Raw genomic sequence first — 21434 nt, forward strand, 5'->3', positions numbered from 1 at the left:
ATTGGTATCCATTTGCTTCTTTAACTTCCCAAATCTGACATCTAAATTGTCAGCGGCCCTCCACCACCCAGCTTCGCCTCTGCCACATTTTCCTGTGGGCTTTTCTTTCTCATCTACTTGCCTGTCACTGCTGATTGATGTAACAAGGCAAACCTCATTAATTTATGCATAGGTGTTAATGTTTTGCTGGGTATCAAAAAGTACCTCAGGTCCTCTTGCATGAGAAATCTGTTAGTTTGAATCTGACATTCCCTCGAGTCTTGCAGATCAAAATCTATTACTCTCCTATGCTCAGCTGTTAAGGTCCCCAGCCATCTAGGCCATAATGTGATACCTGTTTTTGTTTTATTTTGGAGCCTGATTCAGGGTGCTTGGGCTTACCTTTAGGGTGCTGATCCTGAATGCTCATGCAGCTAGGGTACTAAGATCAGCTGATGCACAGCCTAACTCTGCGCCCCTTCTATTTTTACTGAGAGCTGCAGGGTCTTTTATGCAGTGACCCCCCTTTCAAAAGTGATCAACTTCCCCCTCCACATTGTAGATCTTGCCTCACAGAAAATGTTTTTGTCTATATTGCTTTTGAACTTGTCCTCACCTCTGTTCTTAAGCTGGGTGCTACTCTTTTGTGTCTTTGATTTGTGATATCTTGCTGTTATCTGGATATTTTGTTTACCTGCATAGACCCTCGTTTAACCAAAGGTCAGTGCAATCAATGATCCATCCATCTATTGTGTTTTTATCTGCTGCTCTGCCTAAATGCACTCCAGTAATAAAATATGACTCCTTTATTTACAAACACCTGTCAAGGTATGCGCACCCTTCAAAACCCTCCTATGTGAAAAGCTTTTAGTGCTGCTCCTTTACAAAAGAAAGGACAGATAAACTGAAATAACAGATCTATTATAGGCAAGCTATTCAAATTCTCACTCCATGAGCACATTCTATGCAAAGTGAGAGGAAAGAATTCCCAAACTCTCAGCAAAACTCCAAAGGAGAGAATGTCTTGATTGTGTCAATCATTTTGAGGTGCTGGGATGGAAGCAGAGTATCATTAATGAGACAGCTGCATATTTCAATATACTTTAAAAAAAAGTTTGCTGGAAATATTTGCCGGAAACATCATTAACATTTCCAGAAAGGAAAATATGAAAGACACAGCAAGTCGTTCTGGTGATCTCTAAATTTAAAGGGTGAATAAATATAAATTGCTTTCATTTCTTCCTCTTTTCTAGACCTGTCTAATGCCAAATGCTAGAAATCCCTATCTTGAATATGTTCTTCAAATGAACCTAATAAACTTGTGACCCTCCCAGATATTGCTGAACTCCGACTGCCATCAGCCCCCAGGCAGCATGGATGATGGGAGTTGTAGTCCAACAACATCTGGGAGGGTCACTGGTTCTTAGCCCCTGCACAAGTCACATTTTATGCAGTAGAAAATTACCTACCAGTACACAGCTGTTTGCTATGGTGGTTCAGCACAAAGTGTGAAGAGAAGGCTTGTGTCTGTAATCTGATGAACACACACCACACATTGGCCAGTCACAGCTTTTTAGTCCATCTCACCTCTCCTTGTCTTTGCAGACATTTGTTTCCCCTGAGCTCTTTACAGCTTCCATTGCAAAGTGTGCAGCAAACATGTCCATCAAATAGATGCAGTGAGAAGGTAAACAGCATTTCCGTGTGCTCTGGTTTCCATCACAGTGTTCCAGAAGCGGTTAACTTTAGTCATGCTGGCCGCATGACCTGGAAAGCTGTCTGTGGACAAACGCCGGCTCCCTCGGCCTGAAAGCAAGATGAGCACCACAACCCCATAGTCGCCTTTGACTGGACTTAACCATCCAGGGGTCCTTTACTTTTTCCCCTTTACCATCAAATAGCCCCAAATAATGTACCCATTTAATCACTGAAGGCATTGGTTGCCAGCATCAACACAGTTTATGATTGTTGAGCTTTTTTAAGATAGACTCCTTGAGCTCCTCCTCCCCCAACTCCAAAAAACACAGTTTTCGAATGGCTTGCCAAAGATCCAGGACAAAGCACCACCTTTCAGAAATTCCCCCCCAGATGGCCATCTTAGAAATCCCGATAATGTCCAGGAAAATCCGGGTGTATGGCAGGCCTAACACAGTTTGAACCTGGCCAATGGGCACAATGTTGACTGGCACAACTTAGTTTCTCTTAGGGCTGCCATTTTCACACATTTCTGTTGGATAACCTAACACACGTACAGCAGGACATCTGACTCGCCAAACTTTAGCTTTTGATTAGTCTCTAGGACATGATGGCATCAGAGATAAATCTCAGACTCTGACAGTAACTGGACTACAACCCTGAATAAAAAGAAAGAGAGCACTTGTATCCAGACACACTCGTAAAGCTAATAATCTACACTAGTGGATTTTATTGAGGCCGAGTGTATACAAAAACAACAACAACAAAAAACACCTTTAAAAAACCTGATCAAATCATTCCTGGACTATAGCCCCTAGGCTGCAGCTGAGTGTTTGAATGTCCCCTCTGAAAAACAAAAGCGAAACATCTCTACAATATCAAGGAGAAGGCTATTTCCCTCTGATTTTTTTAAAAAATGTAATTTTCCCCAGTCGTCATCTGGAGTAATGCAGTCCAAGAATAGTATGCCATATGATCTGCTGTTTGTGTAAACTGTCTTATTGGTTCATTTAGAAATAATGGAAGCTAAGAAAAAAAATAATCAGAAGTATAAGGTCTCCTAGGGAGGCTTTCATCGTGATTCTGGAAAATTGGGAAGAGCTAAGTAGACTTTGAGGCTTTTTTAAAAAATATGCAGCTCTATAGCCTGCATCTCTGGACATGAAAATAGGTGGCAAAACTGTATTGTTATCCATGGGCAGAGAGGGGGGCGCTGAATTAACTTTAGAAAAAGGCACACCGACCAAACACTGCAATATCTAACGTGGATTCTTTAATGCCATGCCCTTTTCTCTTTGACAGTGTCTGATGTCCTGTTCAGCTCTAGCTGGAATGTTTGTCCTTAAAAGAGAAGGACAGGATCATTCAGGGTCTCCCCACCCCTTTCCTCCACATCCAAGCTGAGACATGTCTGTATCCTTTTCTAAAACAGTTCACACTGATTGCTAATGTCGCAAATATGACGCTGTATTTTGCTGCCTCCTCTGTATACCTGAATCTTCAGGCACTAGCTATTTTTGTGAATATGCAAGGGGAGATAAGTCTCTGGCCCCTTGAAGAACCCCAGAACTCCAGGAGGCTGTCACCAGATAAACCTGCTCCCACACAAGCTGTCCAGGAAATGGTACTGGCGGAGGACAGGCAATAATGGCATGGCAGCTAAAACTTCTTCTTCTTTTTTAAAAATAATTTTTATTAATAATTTCAGAATTACAGAAAAAAAAAAAAACAACACTGCAACACATAAAAAGAAGAAAAAATGCAAAACATAAAAACCAATACAACAATACAATATATATATATATATATATATATATATATATATATATATATATATATATATATATATATATGCTTTCGTAGATTTTCACGGGTACAGGAATGCAGGTTTTGGTGTCTTCGGGTGTCTTCCCGTGTAAGAGTCGGGGTGTCTGTGCGACGTTTCGACGAGGTCTCACTCGTCATCTTCAGGCTGGTGCTTTCGGCTTCTTGTTACTGGAACAGAGCAGAGTCTGGTGTTTGAGTTCCTATAAATACTGTTGAGGGGTGTGGTGTATAGCCTCCAACGTTCTGGGCAGAGAGGAAGTTCCTAGATTAGTGTGCCTTTTCTTCTTTTGTTCCTTAATTACTTGAGGGATATCTTGGGTGATTTCATGAGTGATATTCTGAATATCACTGGGTGGGTCATTAAGTGTAGATTAGTTGCTAAAGCTTTCGTGTCTTGACCTCTTGAGCTTGTGAAGAGTTTTTCTGAGAAGATGGCTGTGCTGCATTTAGTTGTGCTCTGGCTTGGCTTCGTGTATAGGGGCGAGCTATGGTTTTGTGCCTTGTGCCAGCCAGATCTGTGTAGGGATTGCAGGGGGGTGCAGCATCCGGAGGTGCCACTATAGTTTGGTTACTGGATGGAGTCTGTAATATGTCTGTGGAGAGGGTCTGGGTTTGGGTCTGAGATATTAGCAAATATCTCACCTCTACGGGGAGGAAACCTTCCAGCTGACAAGAACCTACGAGAAACTAGAAATCCGAAGAGCCACCATCTTATGTGATCTCCTGTTCCTACGCAACTGCCGAGACAACAACTTAACTCCCACATGCTTCCAACTTAAATTCCACTCTAAAACCCCAGCTACCGAAAGGATCCTGAAACGAACTGAACTATCCCTAATCAGAAACGAAATACATAAGAAAAGATACCTACTAAACCAAACCAACAAAGATCTGCTCACTCTTCACCTCAAACTATGTAACAAAATCCACCCTGCACTCTGGGACAAATGCAAACAACTAGCCATCTGGAGAGCTGAAACTGAGACCTCACATAAGACAGACAGACACACCAACAAACTCTACAAACTAGAGAAACGCCAGAAGCCCAGCCACCCTCCACAACAACCCATGAAACAAACAGCACATAACATATCAAACAGGATCCTCACCCCAACTGAAACCAAAGTACTCTCCAAAGGTTTCAACTTTGCAGTCGCCCCGAGACGCATCCCCACGGAAAACATCATATGCGGAGTCGAAGCTAGCCTGACCAAAATCGACCCAGATGAAGCCAATAAAATCAGACTTGAAGTCACCAACATCCTCTGCTCCAGCAAACCACCCAGAAGCAATTTACACAAAGAAGAACAGAAAGCACTCACCAACCTGAGGAAAGACAACAACATAATCATTCTCCCAGCAGACAAAGGCAACGCCACTGTTGTGATGAACACATCGGACTACCAAGCAAAACTATCAAATCTACTCCAAGACCCTACCTACCAACCTATAAAAACAGATCCCACCACCTATCTGGAAAAAACCACCAAATCCAAAATAAAAGCCTCTCCTATCAGTGAAGAAATCCAGCTAAGAATCATCCCCAGAGAAAAATCATCCAGATGCCCCAAACTCTACGGTCTCCCCAAGATACACAAAAAAGGAACACCACTCAGACCAATAGTCAGCTCCATAGGCTCACCTCTACAAAATCTCGCTAAATTTCTCGCTAAGCAACTTCAGCCCTATGCAGAATCCATCGCTTCACATGTTACTAACTCCTTCCAGTTCATAGAAACAATAAAGAAACAATACCTACATCCCGATGACCTACTTGTGAGCTTCGATGTTGTATCTCTCTTCACTCAAGTGCCCATTAATGAAGCCTTGACAGCCATTCAAAACAAATACAACCCCCCCAAATACATCCTGGACCTGACCAACCACTGCCTAACCAACACGTACTTCATCCACAATGGACAAAGATACAAACAGATAGAAGGAGCACCTATGGGATCACCCCTCTCACCGGTCATCGCAAATTTGTACATGGAACACTTTGAAACCAATGCTTTAGACAAGTCAGAACACAAACCCAAACTTTGGCTCAGATATGTTGACGACACCTTTGTAATTTGGCCACACGGGAAAGAAAAACTAGATAGCTTCCTCACACATCTCAACAGCCTACACCCCAAAATACAATTCACTATGGAAATAGAAGACAACAACCAACTCCCCTTTCTTGACGTCCTAATCTACAAAAAACCTGATGGCTCCCTAGGACACACTATCTACCGGAAAAAAACACACACCAACCGCTACTTACATGCACAATCACACCACCACCCTGCACAAATAAACTCCGTAGCCAAGACTCTCATCTCCAGAACCAAACGCCTGGCTGACAAAGACCACTTGACAACTGAGTTACAGAATCTCTCAAATGTGTTAATCGCCAATGGATACCAGAAAAACAGGGTTACGAAGCTAATCCAAAAAGAAACACCCCCAAAAAACCAAGACACAGAAGAAAACAATGGCATGGCCCTCCTTCCTTATATCAAGGGCACTACAGACAAAATCAGCAAAATCCTCCATAAACACAATATCAAAACAGCCTTCTGCACCAACCAAAAAATAGCCAATATCCTCAGAAACCCAAAAGACAAAATCCAGCTGGAAAACCAAGGGGTCTATGAAATACCCTGCAAAGTCTGCCCAGCCACGTACATTGGACAAACAAACAGACGAATAAATGCACGTATCGCAGAACACAAGAATGCCGTCAAAAAAGAAGAAAAAACTTCCTCTCTTTTCCAACACATGAAAGAAACAGGACACGAAATTAATTTTGCAGATTCCAAATTGCTCTTTAACATGGAACATCACCACAAGAGAATAATCATGGAAGCCATCGAGATAGAGAAACACCCTCACAACATGAACAAGCGTGACGACACGTCCCGCCTGCCAGACATCTGGAAATTAGCCCTCCCCACAAAAACCGACACCAGAACCAGAGGCACACAGAACGCCGTCACCAATCAACCACACCAGACCCAAACCCAGACCCTCTCCACAGACATATTACAGACTCCATCCAGTAACCAAACTATAGTGGCACCTCCGGATGCTGCACCCCCCTGCAATCCCTACACAGATCTGGCTGGCACAAGGCACAAAACCATAGCTCGCCCCTATACACGAAGCCAAGCCAGAGCACAACTAAATGCAGCACAGCCATCTTCTCAGAAAAACTCTTCACAAGCTCAAGAGGTCAAGACACGAAAGCTTTAGCAACTAATCTACACTTAATGACCCACCCAGTGATATTCAGAATATCACTCATGAAATCACCCAAGATATCCCTCAAGTAATTAAGGAACAAAAGAAGAAAAGGCACACTAATCTAGGAACTTCCTCTCTGCCCAGAACGTTGGAGGCTATACACCACACCCCTCAACAGTATTTATAGGAACTCAAACACCAGACTCTGCTCTGTTCCAGTAACAAGAAGCCGAAAGCACCAGCCTGAAGATGACGAGTGAGACCTCGTCGAAACGTCGCACAGACACCCCGACTCTTACACGGGAAGACACCCGAAGACACCAAAACCTGCATATATATATATATATATATATATATATGCTTTCGTAGATTTTCACGGGTACAGGAATGCAGGTTTTGGTGTCTTCGGGTGTCTTCCCGTGTAAGAGTCGGGGTGTCTGTGCGACGTTTCGACGAGGTCTCACTCGTCATCTTCAGGCTGGTGCTTTCGGCTTCTTGTTACTGGAACAGAGCTCTGTTCCAGTAACAAGAAGCTCTGTTCCAGTAACAAGAAGCCGAAAGCACCAGCCTGAAGATGACGAGTGAGACCTCGTCGAAACGTCGCACAGACACCCCGACTCTTACACGGGAAGACACCCGAAGACACCAAAACCTGCATATATATATATATATATATATATATATATATATATATATGCATGCTTTCGTAGATTTTCACGGGTACAGGAATGCAGGTTTTGGTGTCTTCGGGTGTCTTCCCGTGTAAGAGTTGGGGTGTCTGGGCGACGTTTCGACGAGGTCTCACTCGTCATCTTCAGGCTGGTGCTTTCGGCTTCTTGTTACTGGAACAGAGCAGAATCTGGTGTTTGAGTTCCTATAAATACTGTTGAGGGGTGTGGTGTATAGCCTCCAACGTTCTGGGCAGAGAGGAAGTTCCTAGATTAGTGTGCCTTTTCTTCTTTTGTTCCTTAATTACTTGAGGGATATCTTGAGTGATTTCATGAGTGATATTCTGAATACCACTGGGTGGGTCATTAAGTGTAGATTAGTTGCTAAAGCTTTCGTGTCTTGACCTCTTGAGCTTGTGAAGAGTTTTTCTGAGAAGATGGCTGTGCTGCATTTAGTTGTGCTCTGGCTTGGCTTCGTGTATAGGGGCGAGCTGTGATTTTGTGCCTTGTGCCAGCCAGATCTGTGTAGGGATTGCAGGGGGGTGCAGCATCCGGAGGTGCCACTATAGTTTGGCTACTGATGAACCACAAGAGAATAATCATGGAAGCCATCGAGATAGAGAAACACCCTCACAACATGAACAAGCGTGACGACACGTCCCGCCTGCCAGACATCTGGAAATTAGCCCTCCCCACAAAAACCGACACCAGAACCAGAGGCACACAGAACGCCGTCACCAATCAACCACACCAGACCCAAACCCAGACCCTCTCCACAGACATATTACAGACTCCATCCAGTAGCCAAACTATAGTGGCACCTCCGGATGCTGCACCCCCCTGCAATCCCTACACAGATCTGGCTGGCACAAGGCACAAAATCACAGCTCGCCCCTATACGCGAAGCCAAGCCAGAGCACAACTAAATGCAGCACAGCCATCTTCTCAGAAAAACTCTTCACAAGCTCAAGAGGTCAAGACACGAAAGCTTTAGCAACTAATCTACACTTAATGACCCACCCAGTGGTATTCAGAATATCACTCATGAAATCACTCAAGATATCCCTCAAGTAATTAAGGAACAAAAGAAGAAAAGGCACACTAATCTAGGAACTTCCTCTCTGCCCAGAACGTTGGAGGCTATACACCACACCCCTCAACAGTATTTATAGGAACTCAAACACCAGATTCTGCTCTGTTCCAGTAACAAGAAGCCGAAAGCACCAGCCTGAAGATGACGAGTGAGACCTCGTCGAAACGTCGCCCAGACACCCCGACTCTTACACGGGAAGACACCCGAAGACACCAAAACCCATATATATATATATATATATATATATATATATATATATATATATATGGGGGGGGAGGCACAAATCCCATATAACTTCCATTTGCTTGTTTCGTTGACCTCCTCGCACCTCCCTTTTTGTATTCTAGTTTAGCTAGTTATTTCAGCAAATTCTTTCCATCTTTCTCAATTTTTATTATATAATTTATCTTAACAATTTAACCTATTAATTAACTCGACAAATCCTTTCCATCTTTCCCCATATTCTGTTATTCAAATTGCCTTAATTTATTTAACCTTATCTTACCATAAAATTCCTTAAAGCTTGAAACTTAATACTCAGTTATACATAACCCCTGATATCATTTCTGCTAGAGTCATATAGTTTCATTCCAACATTTTCCCTAATATTCATTAATTTTAGGCTAATTCCCTAAGTAAAAAGTTTTCTTTATAAATTTTCTTCCAATCTTCATCCAACGTCTCTTCTTCCTGGTCTCAGGTCGTGTCAGTCCTTACTGTCCATTCCATCTAGTCCATCAACCTGGAAGCCTTATGTCCGAGGCCCTTAAGTCTCTTCCATGTCCCTTCTGCAGATCTTCTTCTTCTTGTTTATACTTGCACTTTTCCTTGTCTTTTGTTGGTCTCTTTCTTAATTTCTTTCCTTTCTCATTGAGGAGTAGGTCTCTGGGGGGTTCCAACCCAAAGTTATCTCCGTCTCCCTTCATCAAATCAGCCCATTCCCCACAGTCCCACTCCCCACAGTCATCAATATAATCCAAAAAATATTTATGAGCGTATTTCGAAGTCTCTCCAAAGTTAAAAGCCTCCTCAGCTCCAGACTCCCCCTGGCCTACTCCAACTTCAATCTTCAAAAACAATGGCTTATGCTCCTGTGGGGCCTCGGGCCTCTCCATTTGTATTATTTGAGGTGCAGCCGCAGCCTCCTCCATTATCTTCTGCACTTGCCCAATCAATACAGGTTCCTGAGTTGGACCCTGGATGGTTTCTGTATCACTATTCACTAATTGTCCACAGTTATTGGCCACAACAGTCATCAAATCCATCTTCTCATGCATCTGTTCCAACAAAGCACTTGTCTTGCATAGAGCAAGCACCAAAACTTCCTTCCAGCTCATATTTAGTCAAGGTCAAAAAGACTAATCCCATGATCTTAATCTCACAGCTGTGGCTGCAGCAACAATTTAGCAAGCTCCCTCTAGAGGAGACAATTTCTATTTGTATCCATCTTTTTAAGGCAAGTCCAGCAAAGGAAAATTACTTTCATTTTTTCAGATATTTTGTTTCTTTAGAATGCAAAAGGCAACAATGGAATCAGTTTAGTTCTCTTCTTTAGCTATCTGTCAAAGTATTCCATTCACAGTCAATGAACCTCTCCAACAATTTCTGTCTCTGACACCCCGTTCCCAGGTTAGAGACGGTGGCAACTTATCTTTCTTCACTCCCTCTCCTGCAGGCGTTACACAAAGCCCCCCCCCTTTTCTCCTGCTTCCAAGGGGGTTTCAGTAGTTGTAAATGAAGGAAATTTAGGCTTTTTTAACGACTTTCCAGGCTTTAGCTTACAAGGTTTTTGCTTCAGTCTATATACAAAAAGCGGAAGGCGGACTTCCTGTTTTGAACCTTCCCGCTTCGATGTCAAATTAATATATTTCTTGATCCAATTTTCCATTTCTACTCACGGGTACTTGTTTTAGATCCATTTGTCCACAGGAAAAAGTCAGCGCTCTCCGGCGATGGCTGTGCGGCTTCACTCCGTGAAAGTAGCAGTCAGTTCACAGCACCGCGCCACTCACCCCACTTCACTCCGGAATCCCCAAAAGGGGTTCCCCGTGAGTAGGGGGCGCTCCAGGTGCCCTGCCGAACCCCACGTTCCCAGGCTTCCTCCGCCTGGGATTTCTAGCGGGTCCCCACTTTCGCCGTGGCGAGAAGACCCAGTTTCCACGGAGCTAGTTCCTCCGGTCAGAGGAACTCCGCCATTCACCGATGGCGCTAACCTGGAAGTCCTCGGCAGCTAAAACTTCAATATGGTGTTCAGCCCTCCCAACACTACAGCAGAAAGAGTAATGGCCAATAGGAAGGAGGTGCCTGATGTTAAGTCAGTCTATTGGTCCTCCCAGTTTTGTCTTCTGTATCCTTGCCCAACCTGGTACTCCTTCAGCATCAGGGAAGGGGAGAAACCTGTGACCCTGAAAATGTTGTTTGTCTCCAACTCCTAAATCTCTTAGATCTATTGGGTACCTGATAAACATTTTATTAGTCTTGATCTTGATCAGTCACTGCCAGTTCAGACCCCATGAACATACAGTGGTACCTCGGGTTACATACGCTTTAAGTTACAGACTCCGCTAACCCAGAAATAGTGCTTCAGGTTAAGAACCTTGCTTCAGGATAAGAACAGAAATTGTGCTCCGGCGGCGCAGCGGCAGCAGGAGGCCCCATTAGCTAAAGTGGTGCTTTCAGGTTAAGTGCGGACCTCCGGAACGAATTAAGTACTTAACCCGAGGTACCACTGTATATGTGAATTTAGCCTTTATTTATTTTTGCACTGACCTGCATCGCTTTACACACACATCCATTAAACTGCATTTGCCATTTCACCTCCTGTTCACTCAGTTTGGAGGGGTAGTTTTGGAGCTCTTCACAATCCCTTTTGTTTGAGCAACCCTGAACACTCTAGGGTCATCAGGAAATGTGGCCACCTTGTCACTCATCCCTAACTCTTGAATGTTTATCAACGAGTTAAAAAGCACAGAATACTAATCCTTGAGGGACTCTACTTTCTATATCTCTCCATTTGGAGAACTCTCCATTTGTTCCTATTCACTGCTTGCTGCTACTTAACCAATTCCTGACCTGCAAGTAAACCTCTCCTCTTATTCCAGGATTGCTAAGCTTTCTCAGGATTCTTTGGTGGGGTACCTTGTTGAAAGCTTTTCAGAAGTCCAAATACACTTTTATCCAGGGCTTTTTAAATAGAAAAAGAGGTGCCGGAACTTGTTTTTAGGGGGAGCACCTGCCCACAGCCACTTTCAGCGCCATCAAAACGGCAAAATAAACCCCATTGCCTTATGCCGCTGCCCTCAGACTCCGCCACACCAATTGTTGCGCTGCCCAAATTGCCACAATGCCTGCCGCCTCTGACACACAGCCATGAGCATTTAGGAATGCAGCGCTAAAGAGTTGCCGGAATGCACCAAAGAGGTGCTGGAACTCAGTTCCGGTGAGTTCTGGCTGAAACCCCCCCTGCTTATATCTTTATTTATTAAAATAAAGGGTGGTTGTATACCACCCTTCATCCAAAGAGCACAGGGCAGTCTACACCATAATAAGAGAACACAAAATATATAATAAACGAAAACAAACCAATGACCCCCCTCCCACAAACACATTTTAAAGGCCATGTCAATCAGCCAAAGGGTTGATTACAGAGAAATGTTTATACCTGGCGCCAAAAGGTATGTAATGAAGGCACCAGGCAATTCTCCCTGCTTGTTGATGCACTCAAAAAAAAAACTCTTAATAGGTTCATAAGAAAGCACTTCCCTTGCAGAATCCCCTTGAAGAAGCCATGCTGACTGTGCTTCCGCAAGGCTTGTTCTTCTATATGTCTGGTTATTTTATCTTTAACAATGCTTTCCACCAATTTTCTGGGACATATGCTTTGCTAACCGGCCTGTATTTTCCAGAATTCCTTTTTTTAAAAAAAAGAAAAGAAAAGATATTTATTAAGATTTTCAAAATATTACAAAGTAAAAAAAGAAAAAAGAAAAATACAAAATAAAAATAGTTAAAAACAATTCAGTCTTTCAATCACTTATCTTTCATTTGCTTATTTCCCGGACCTCCTCACGCCTCCCTTTTCTGTATTCCAGTTCAGTTTGTTAGTTCAGCAAATCCCTCCCCTCTTTGTTCATCCTAGTCTTCAATCTTAAAATACTGTAACATTAGATTTTTACCTATTAATAGTCCATTTTCTCATATTCCCTTATAACATTACAGCTAGAAACCACTTAGTTTCTATCCAACATCATTCTAACATTCATTAATTTTACAATATTTCTGTAAATAGTCTTTAAACTTTTTCCAATCTTCTTCCACCGACTCTTCTCCCTGGTCTCGGATTCTGCCAGTCATTTCTGCCAGTTCCATATAGTCCATCACCTTCATCTGCCATTCTTCCAAGGTGGGTAGATCTTGTGTCTTCTGTATTTTCCAGAATTCCCCCACTGGATCCCTTTTTAAAAACTGGTGTCGAATTGGCTACCTTCCTGTCCTCAGGTTATGGAGGCTAATCTGAGGGAGAAGTTACATGTTTCTGGTAGTAGATCAGCGATTTCGCGTTTGAGTTCTTTGAGAACTCTTGAGCGGATGCCATCTAGACCCGGCGATTTGTCAGATTTTATGTCACGACTATCTGCCTCAGCTCCTTGGAAGCATTGGCAGGTGCATTTTTTCACATGGATGAATTGTTAAACAGTGTCTTTATTCATACGAGGTATACGGGGCTACACACCCAACCTCCATCAACATCCTGTATTATGTGCTGTCCTTGGGAGACAAAAGCTTCCTTCACTGTTAACATTCTCCTTTCCCCTATCCAACACCCACAGAGTCTCATGAAAAGGCTGTGATGGAAAACAGGATTTCATTTCCCCTCACTTCCGTGCTTTGAAGGATTCCGCACAGTCACACCACAGGTAAGAACAGTTATGTTTTGTTTTGCTTTAATTAAGGGTGACGTTTAGGGCTGTGTTTATTTACAATACAATTATTGTTCTTTAATCTTTAAGACTTTTAGGAAGTAGTCATAGGTCAGTGCTAGAGAATTATGCAGAAGTCTCCAATCCCTGGCTTCTCCAGTTACAATGATCATTTGGCAGGAAATATCTTTTTTTGCCTAAGACCCTGGGTAGTTGCTGCCAGTCAGAGTAGACAATACTAGGCTAGATGGACAAACACTTTGAGCTGGTGCGAGGCAGTTTCCAAATTCTGCACTAAGAGCTGAATTCAACAACCTGTGCAAATTAAGCAAATGTATATAAACATGCTTATTTTGTGCATTTCTGCTTTGTTTACTTTCTTACTCACTTATTTCATATTTCAGAGTTTGGGTCCTAGGGTTTTTGCTAGTGATGCAGTGAAATGCTCAGAGCACTGTCTGAAACTTCACTTCTCGACACCCAGAAATCTGTTCAGACGACCACCATGAATTTTACTGAAAACTTAAAACATACCTGTGCACATTTACCTGGGAGTAAGTTAATTGAACTAAGGATGCTTACTTCTAAGTAGACATGTACCAGCTCGCACTTTAAATATCCTAGAAAGGAAATGAAATAATCTGACAGGTCAGAGTTGATTTTACCATGAAAACACCTCTGTTTAGCATAATGCTGAAAGGGGAGGGGAGTTCCATTGTGTAATGAAGAACTTGAGTCTGTTTGAATTGCTGAGTTGGGTGGTGCTGGGGAGATTGTGAACATTATGTTAGGGTAAAATGTATTTATTGATTTAAAACTGTCTGTTCAAGAGCCCGAGGCAGCTAAGAGCAGCAGATTTAAAACGAATAGCATAAAAACACAGTAAAATAGCGCAATATACACAGTAAAATAGCGCACTATAACTGCAATAGCTGACAAGTCACAATAGACACCGTCTTTCCCCAGAGAGCTCTCCGCAAAGTCTGGTTTTAACCACAGGGCAGAATGCATGTAATGATGGGGTTAGCATGATTTCATTGAGGAGGACCATTCCACAGCTATGGAGTCAGGACTGAAAAGGACTCACTTCTTGTGTCTACCACTACATCTCAGTCAACATGGGAACATGGAGGAACATGTACATATTTTTCTGGGTGGAATGCACCCGTGGCTAGTAAGGCCCCAAATATGAGCGGCAGGGGAACCTTGAGGTCATGGCATTTTTGTTTTGAGCAAGATTTTAAGCCAACTGGATCTGTTGGGGCTACTTTTCTCTATGAGCATCCTGTCTTGTTTATCTTCCAGCAACTGTTGTTGCCTGGAAGGATAACGGGGAGATTTCTAGATCTTTGCTGTGCATAATTTAGTGCCAATAAAGCTGCTAGTTCTTTAAGTACAAAGCCAGGATCTGTACATGTCTGAAAATATCTTTTTGCAGCCATAAAGGGCAGAATTTCCCTGTTAGAAACACTTAATGAAAGCCGAAATTTTCCGGAAACTGAATATTGCCTTGAGTACAAGGTTTTCATGCTTTTTCTGACCTTGCATACAGTAATACATGCACACGGCCCTGGTGGAGCTTTGCGTATCTTCTGCGTGGTTCCTCTAATCCTACATAAGGAACAAAAGCAGATAGGAAGACTGTTCCAGAATCATAAGAGGATAAATTCCCTGTCTGCCCATGTACAGCCCCTGCTTGCTACACACTTGCCTCTATATTTCCCACCCTGGAGCTATTTAAAAGCAGGAACTCCTCAAAGTAAATCGCAGGCAACTCCACTCCTGAACATAGCTGTCAAGTGTCCCTTATTTGAAGGGACAGTCCCTTATCCCAGGGCCATGTCCCGCTGCTGTCCCTTATTGATGGATGTCCCTTAAATGCCCCTTAAATGATGTGCCTTAAATTTCAAAGGAAGTAGCTCCTCTCCCTCCCTCCCTGCCGGCCAGGGAGGAGGGAGGCTCCAACTGTGTCGCTTGGCTGTGTTGCTCACCCAATAAGAAGTCTAAGAACGATTGGGGGGTGGAGCTTGCATGCCTTGTGTGTGGCTAGTTAATGCAAGCTGAGGGGGTTTTTGAATGCTGGGCGCCATTTTGTTGCACGTGCTGCTGCAAACTTTGCAGTGCAAAGCCAGGCCGGGGAGCCATCTTAAGTTGAGGCTGCATAGGCCTTGTGGTGCATGTGATTCAGATTCTATTCAGTTGAACCTCTGGTTACAAAGGTGGTTTGACAGTGTTCTCGGAGCTACCAGCATGAGTTTGACCAGACTGCAGGAGGACAGGAAGACTGGAGTGCCTGGAACAGGTGAGGCTGCAGGTCCCTTATTTTGGCTGCTGGTCCCTTATTTTCAAGGCTGCTGGTCCCTTATTTTAAAATCTGTAAGTTGACAGCTATGCTCCTGAATGATTCATGAGAGTGCCATTAAAGCGTGCGCTCATTTGCTATGCATTGACAATGGTGTAACAATGCAACAGTGCAATCGTTTTGCCATGTCGCAATAAACTTGCTTGCTAGAGTATTGTTTGAAATATTTGATGGTGCATTTCCAGGTGGCTTTTGAATTAGACTCAGATTTTCAAATTTGAATCAGGAGGGGTGTAAAGCAGTGAAACTAGGATCCCTCAAATTTAATTTCGCACAGATGATCCCAGAAAGGTGCCATCTGTTGTGCGTTGACAAATACAGAAAAGATTTTAATGGGATGTAGATATTCTATCATATGTGATAGATATACAGATAAGGCCATCCTCTACTGAAAAATGTTGATTGCACATTTGGAGAGGCACAAATGTGAAGACTTTCCTTCCCAAATTGATTGGGGTTGGTCGTCCAATGTTTTTGTGGTGGGGTACCTGGTGGCTGATTCAAGATTTGTGCAGTTTTAATTGCATTGCAAACTTCAGATAAGTGCAAATTTCAAAGGATAGCTCCTTCTTTGGTTTGTGCATTATTTGGCAAGTGCTTTGAGATTAAGCAGTATATGCATCTTGTGAAATAAAGCTAATGTTAAAAATTCCAGCTTGCTACTCCCTGTTTCTATATTTGTAGATAGTACAGAAACATCACAGTGATTTATCAATCTTTCCTCTTGAGAAGTAGGGTGGGTCAGTCTATTTTAGGTCTGTGTCACTTTCACATGCTTTCATTCATAAGTCTGTTCATGCCCTTTCCAAATCTATCTATGCTTTAAAAAAACAATCTACATGAAAATTCAGGTTTAAATGTGTATTTCTGAGTGCATAGACGTGGTTAGTAGATGCTTCTTCCAACACTGAGAATCGTGTACAGGGAGCACATGGTGGTTTTGTGCATAGGCAGTAATAATGTTTGCTGGCAGCCCACATGACAAACCAACAGCTGTCTCTTCATGTCTCCTGTTAAATTGCCCCAATTTTAAACCCATAGAGGTTTCAAAATGGAGATTCTCAGGAATGCCTTGATTAAATATCTTCTGCCCCACATTTCCACAGGAGGTAGGGTTGCCATATTCTGAAAAGTGAAAAACCGGACAGAGTTGTTGCTGCTTTTCTTTTCTTTATAAAGATTTTTAAATATATAAAAATAGCCCAACTTTCCATACATCCAGGCTTCCCCAGACATTTTGCCGATTCAGCAAAAATCCGCCTGGACGCCATTTTTCTGAGTGATTCTCGGATGTATCTTATGGCAGCCCTAACAGGAGGCCTTATGTCAGGGCAGCCCAACTTTTCATACCAAGTGGGTCACAAGAGTACTTTGGTATGGAACCTGCGGGCTGCACACTGCCTTGTTGCGTGGGGAGGGGAATGAGGCCAAAACTGGACACCCCCAGCCTTTGCACTGCCTGTTGGACTGCCCTACCTTAGGTGGAAAATGTCCCATTTGGATGAGGGCACCTAAAAGGTGAGAACTCCAGGCTTAATTTTGATACTGGCTGTGTTGTGTTGAAACAGGCAGCCACTTAAATTCTTACAGGCCTAGAAGTAATAACACCCACTGTTATGCAAACCCAAATGTAATTGTCCTCTCTTGCTTCCTTAGTGAGTTATTACTTCTAATACTCTAATGCTCGTAACAGTGACTAAAAGCTCTTCATACCATTGTTACAAGTTAGTGACTAGCCTGTGTCTCCAGGCTTGCAAAACAAAATCATCCTGTGCTACATAACAGGCAATAATACAATGAGCACAATGTGGAACTGTGTGGAAACTTTAAATTTAATCTACTGAAGTTTCCACCCATGGCTAGAAGCAAAGGGCATCTTCAGTAGGTTCTGTGATAGCACTGAAATGATAATTTTTCTGTCTCAGCCCTATTGTGGGGGAGAAGCTTGCTCAAGAGTAGCCCATCAAGGGCCTCTTGGTGAGGGGATGGCGGTCAACCGATTGAGGTTGAATCCTGACAAGGCAGAAGTACTGTTTCTCGGGGACAGGGGACAGGCAGGTGTGGGGGACTCCTTGGTTCTGAATGAAGCAGCTGTACCCCTGAAGGACAAGGTGCACAGGCTGGGAATCATTTTGGACTCATAACTGTCCATAACTGTCCAAAGTCCAAAGTCACCTTTGAAAGTGACTTGGAAACTACATCTAATCTAGAATGCTGCATCTAGAAATGACTGGGAATTGCCGCCTGGACCATATAGCAGGAGCCCTAAAATATCTACATTGGCTCCCAGTACGTTTCTGAGTACAATTCAAAGTGTTGGTGCTGACCTTTAAAGCCCTAAATGGCCTCAGCCCAGGATACCTGAAGGAGCATCTCCACCCCCATTGTCCTGCGCAGGCACTGAGGTCCCCTGAGCTCCAAGGGTCTTCTGGTGCTTCCCTCATTGTGAGAAGTGAAGTTACAGGGAACCAGGCAGAAGGCCTTTTTGGTAGTGGCACCTGCCCTGTGGAACGCTCTCACATCAGATGTCAAGGAAAGAAACAACTATCCTATTTTTAAAAGACATCAGAAGGCAGCCCTGCTTAAGGAAGTTTTTAATGTCTGATGTTTTAGCGTGTTTTTAATGTTTTGTTGGGAGTCGCCCAGAGCGGCCGGGGAAACCCAGCCAGATGGGTGGGGTATAAATTATTATTATTATAGATTCCTCGGGAGGTTGTGAACTCTCCTTCATTGGACGTTTTTAATAAGATGTTGGATGGGGAAACCCAGTAATGTGGGCATCATCATCATCATCAGGTCAGCCCTTACATAGCCAAATGGACCTTCCCTAGTGTGAGCCCTGAAAAAGAGAATACTGGAGCGGCAAGCTTGGAGGAATCCAAGGTCTTCAGCAGTAGTAAGACACATGCTTTGCTTGCAGAAGGTCCCAGGTTCAGTCCCCAGCATCTCCCAGTATGGCTGGGAGAAGTCTGAAACCTTGGACAGCTGCTTCCAGTCTGTGTAGACAATACAGAGCTAGATAGACCAGTGGTATCACCACAGCTTCCTCTGTCCCTAATCAGAGAGGTAATGGTGGGGCTAAAGACAGGTTCAGATCGTGAAGCTGAGGCTCCAATACTTTGGCCACCTCATGAGAAGAGAAGACTCCCTGGAAAAGACCCTGGTGTTGGGAAAGATGGAGGGCACAAGGAGAAGGGGACGACAGAGAATGAGATGGTTGGATGGTGTTCTTGAAGCTACCAGCATGAGTTTGATCAAACTGCGGGAGGCAGTGGAGGACAGAAGTGCCTGGCATGTTCTGGTCCATGGGGTCACGAAGAGTCGGACACGACTAAACGACTAAACAACAAAGACAGGTTACAAGATTCCAGTGTCCTCTCAATGGCTTATAAGCCAGTGTGGTGTAGTGGTTAAGAGTGGTGGACTCGTAATCTGGTGAACCGGGTTCGATTCCCCGCTCCTCCACATGCAGCTGCTGGGTGACCTTGGGGCTAGTCACACTTCTCTGAAGTCTCTCAGCTCCACTCACCTCACAGAGTGTTTGTTGTGGGGGAGGAAGGGAAAGGAGAATGTTAGCCGCTTTGAGACTCCTTCGGGAAGTGATAAAGCAGGATATCAAATCCAAACTCTTATTCTTCTTTTTATAAGCCACAGAGCAAGTAATGGAAAGTCTAAGGAAGGCAGGTGCTGCCTTCTGACAAATGAGAATGTTATGTACTCTCCTTCATGATGAGCAGGTCTTCTCTAGTCAGACAGGATGACAGAGACGGGAGTGTGTTCCTGACGGAAGCAAGGAACAGCTTTCCGAAACCGTGTGAGACCCTGGCTAATGCAACACCCAACGATTACCAGTTAAAATTTGCTCCCACCAATCAATCAACTAAAGCTTTAGTTGATTAATCTACTGATTACTTGTTGATTCGGAACATTTTTTAACCTTCTCTGAAGTCAAAAGGGCACCGAGAACATCTTGCCTACAATCAATTAAAAGAAGACAGACGGGTTCCCATCTAAATGACACAACATAAAACGGAATTGGGGTTGGGAGGTTGAAAAGGACTTGCTGCCCTGAGCACTTATTTTTCCACATGAAAACTGGTATTGGTCACTGCCAGAAACAGCGGTAAAAGGCTAGATGGAACTTTCGCCTGATATGGGTAATTTTGTCTTTTTTAGGTCCCACACCAGGGGGGAGACGCATGCTTCCAATCCTGTTTCCTCCAATAATATGTCAGAGAGTTCTGATAATAAAGCTAGAGCAAAAAGAAAATTACTGTTTGCCAAAGCACAGTAGGATGACTATTTTGTTTGGTAACTTCCTCAACATTTTCATCTCAGTTGCCCTAAAAAAGAAGCTGAAATCAAAATAAAATAAAATAAAAATAAAATAAAAATAAAATAAATAAGTACTGTATTTTTTTAAAAAAGAAACCTTTAAAATGTTTCTTTTTATAACTGTTGAATTAGTTTTACCTCAGAATGTAAACTCCATGGCAAATTATTATTATTATTATTATTATTAGTAGTAGTAGTAGTAGTAGTAGTATTAGTACAATGCTGAGATCAGTTTGTAGACCCAGCAAGCTATTTCTTCTCTATTCACATAAGGCTGTAACTGCATATTACATTATTTTCTTTAAAAAAATACAGACCTGCCTTAGAGTGTCTAGACAGAGGAATACTTGCACAATCAAAGGCACTGCTAAGCACAGTTTATGCTGTTACTGCGGGGATTTCTGGATGATGTATACATGGAGATTTACGTAGGTTAAGAAAAAGTATTAAAGACTTCCTGCATGGACGGCCATCAGTTGTAGCCTGATCCTAAGCGTGTTTACTGAAAGAAGTCCCACTGGCTTCATTGGACTTACCCCTTACTAAGGGTGGAGGTGTACATAATATTTAAAAAGAAGTCACAACAGGTTCTTCACCTACGACGTGTGTCAGCTTTTCTATTGGCTTTGCCATCCATATGACACATTTACAATCTACCAACTTGAACTTTCGGTCAATGGTAAATCTTGCCCCTCCCCCTATAATTCAGGCAGATTGTCTATATTTTTTTAAAAAAGATTAAAGCTCTACATGTAATTTGATTTGTTAATACATTCATTCAAGCAGAGGAGAAGCTTCTCTGGGGAGGGGTGTTTATGTTGTCACAGGAACTGGCCAATTGACTCCATTCATAGCCTGCTTTCGCTGCAAATTTGCAGAGCCAGGTTTTTCAGGGTTCAAGAAAAGGTCTGTTTGTGCTCGAGAGTGAAAAGGTTCCATTTGTACCGAACACAGAGAGAACATTTCCAAACTGGCCCTGCTGCTCTGCAAAGGTAAAAGCCTATTTTTAGCTCCAGATGACCTTAGCATCCCCACACTGATTACTCTTCATTTGATTACTAAATGCTCTCAGCCAAATGTGTACACCCTGGCTCTGTTGAAAAGTATGGTTCTTGAGGGAATGAGAGGTGAAAGTTTATGCTGATTAATATGTGATGGCACATCACACATGCAAATCATCACTTGGAGCATGAGTGATGACCTTGCATATGTGAGCTGGCCCCAAAATACATTACAAACCCAAGAAATACAGATCCATATGATCAGAACAGTAGGGTACTCTTAAGATTCCGTTTCCATTAGACAACTCTGCTTCTTCTCAGTCT

The 21434-nt window shown here is 43.0% G+C and overlaps 1 protein-coding gene across 2 annotated transcripts in view; it reads left to right on the forward strand.

Annotated features, from left to right (window-relative positions):
* Positions 1-21434, forward strand: part of RAB27B (RAB27B, member RAS oncogene family) — a 118175-nt gene that overhangs the window by 39339 nt on the left and 57402 nt on the right. For both annotated transcript variants that reach the window (XM_082242286.1, XM_082242287.1), the window contains exon 3: positions 13323-13409. The gene's annotated coding sequence lies outside the window, so the exon portion shown is untranslated. The remainder of the gene's footprint in view (positions 1-13322; positions 13410-21434) is intronic.

The sequence above is a fragment of the Podarcis vaucheri genome (genome assembly GCF_965113315.1).
Source record: "Podarcis vaucheri genome assembly, chromosome: 11".
NCBI classification, from domain to species: domain Eukaryota; kingdom Metazoa; phylum Chordata; class Lepidosauria; order Squamata; family Lacertidae; genus Podarcis; species Podarcis vaucheri.